This window comes from Anneissia japonica, unplaced genomic scaffold, assembly GCF_011630105.1.
Source record: "Anneissia japonica isolate Jap-2015-1 unplaced genomic scaffold, ASM1163010v1 scaffold1770_len632688_cov154, whole genome shotgun sequence".
Taxonomy (NCBI): Eukaryota; Metazoa; Echinodermata; class Crinoidea; order Comatulida; family Comatulidae; genus Anneissia; species Anneissia japonica.
The window spans coordinates 6,035-8,567 of NW_022692996.1; the positions used below are offsets into that span (position 1 = coordinate 6,035).

The 2,533-nt window shown below is 32.1% G+C and overlaps 1 long non-coding RNA gene across 1 annotated transcript; it reads left to right on the top strand.

Annotated features, from left to right (window-relative positions):
* Positions 1–371: 371 nt before the first annotated feature.
* LOC117100596 lies at positions 372–2,525 on the top strand. The gene is made up of 3 exons (XR_004444139.1): positions 372–433; positions 534–597; positions 2,360–2,525. It is a non-coding gene; the product is annotated as an uncharacterized LOC117100596 (long non-coding RNA).
* Positions 2,526–2,533: the final 8 nt, after the last annotated feature.

Below are 2,533 nucleotides of genomic sequence, written 5' to 3' on the forward strand. Positions count from 1 at the left end.
ACCCCTCTGTCGGACATGTCGGACGCTTGTCGGCAAATTTCTGGTGCCACCGCTGCCTTCATAGCTAATTGTGTGTAAGAAATTAGGAATTTGAATTTCTAATTTATGCATACCCCCAGTTAAAAAAAATGGGCCTTCCTTTATCGATTGCTAATTCTAACTCATACAAACTCCCACAACATGATTCAATATTGAAATATCATTTTTGAATGTAATCAAACAGAAAATAAGAAAAAATGTATCGCCGAAGCTCTTGTCCAACAACTGACATACCCCCTCAGTTCGGTTGTTGTACTTGGCTACCGGTAATAAAAAGCGAAAGGTCCACTGATTAATCTCAGATAAGATAATATAATACAATATACTCCAAGTATCGAAAGGCACGCCATCGTGTTGGGATTCAATATTTCGACATTAATTATGTCATCATCAGGTAATAAAAAGCCTTTCTGTTATTTGAAATTGCCCATTGTTGAACATATATTAGATGCAGTAAAATGATATTCTTTCATATTTTTGCTTATTTTCATCAGTGTTGACATGATGATGACACAGTCCAATCATCACCTCATCAAACGGATCACAGGCCTACATTATGTGAGTACTAAAAAAAACAACTTGGGTTTACAGTATATTTTTTATCATTGTATTTCAGACAGTTCGTCAGCAGGAGCAGCTTCAGGAATTCCCCGACGAGAGGTCTAAGCACCCCGACAAGGGGTCCACGCCCCCTCCCCTGTCGGGGAAGCCTACCCCCGGGAAAACGATTAAATTAAATTTTGTTATTAACAGATACAATTTTCTGTTTTCTGTTAATTATGAGATGTTGGGGACGAGGTACTCAGTTGGGGGGAACAAATCCCCTGTCGGAGGTACCACTGCAACCCATGCCAAGCCCATCAGGCACATTTGGCAATAGTTCCACATAGCAGTATCTATACAGTAAAAATACATTAAATAAACAATAGGCCTAAATAACAATGAAGCATACGATATATATGGAAAACAATAAACTATACAATGTAAAATACGATACATTAATGGGACCAGGTATTCTCTGGTGTTGTTAATCTGGTCTAAACTAATTTTTATTTATCTATGATGATTAACATAGCTATTATAATTAAAAATGCATTCTGGAATAAAAAGTCGATAACTTGATGTTCTTGAGAGTTAAGTTAGACTTACACGATAAGCTTAGTGGATGCACATCATCTTTTATACTTGCCATCCTTTTCTGTTCAATAAGATTGTAATACTGTACTAGACTAGACATCTCGATTAATGCATTTATTAGCTATTTTGACAAAAAGTTCAAATTGATTTTTCCTATAGGCATATTCAAACGTGTTATCATAGTAGTAAATTTCATTAAACATTAGAACACGGTATAACGGCCTTGTAGAAGAGTAAAATTATATTTTCATTTACACTAACATTTTTAAGTTTCCTTAAAAAATATAAATGCTGATTATCTTTGCGAACTGTTACTTCAGCTTGGTCTGTCCAAGTAGGCCTAAGTTTTTTTATCAATTATGGTTCCTAAATATTTATATTTATCGACTTGTTCAACTTCTGCTCCATTGATTACAAGGGGGACAATTTCGTTTTTTTTTTTTAAATTCAAAATCAATAATTAGGTCTTTAGTTTTCTCAATATTTAGCAATAGATAATTCTTACCGCACCATTTTGCAAATCTGTCTACTTCCTCAAAATAACCAATATTTTTCAGACATGAAAGTCATAATAAAATGTTGATTTTGACATTCAGGTTATACAATATAAAGTATAAATGAGACTAAATACAATTGAAAGCACTGGAAATGTCAATAAAAATAGATCTAATGAACTATTTGGGTGTGGTATATGTAAATATACACTTCATAATACATTGTTTACAATATAAATAGCCATGTACTGCGTGCACGTTACGTTGGCAACACATTTATTCGACCATATAACATACATGGAATTAAAACAAATGAAGGTTACAGTAAACATTTTTTAAAAATGGTCAATGGACGACATAGAAACTCTTACGAGTCCGTCACTGATGCCCCTCTTCAAGACAGCAAAAACAAAATTAAACATGAAAATTAACCGAAAATAAACACTCGCTCCGTATAAATAAGATAAAAAAAAATACAATACAGTAGTACTAAACTGCAACAAAATTATACCTAAATTATTATTATTATTATTATTATTATTATTATTATTATTATTATTATTATTATTATTATTATTATTATTATTATTATTATTATTATTATCATGCATAAACGTATAAAAAGCGTTTTTGAATTCCTGTAATATTCGAATCGCTAACCCTAACAATAATCTTTCTTTTTGAAACAGAATATTTCTGCAATTGCAATGAGGTTCATAATAGTGTATTCAGGTGTGTTAACTCTAGTTGTGCTATACACGTTAAATTCAACTGAGAAATTAAAAATACAGAATTTTAATGTTGCATTATCAAGATCACGTGATATCATCACCACGCCAACAGATTCAGCAGAATATGATGAC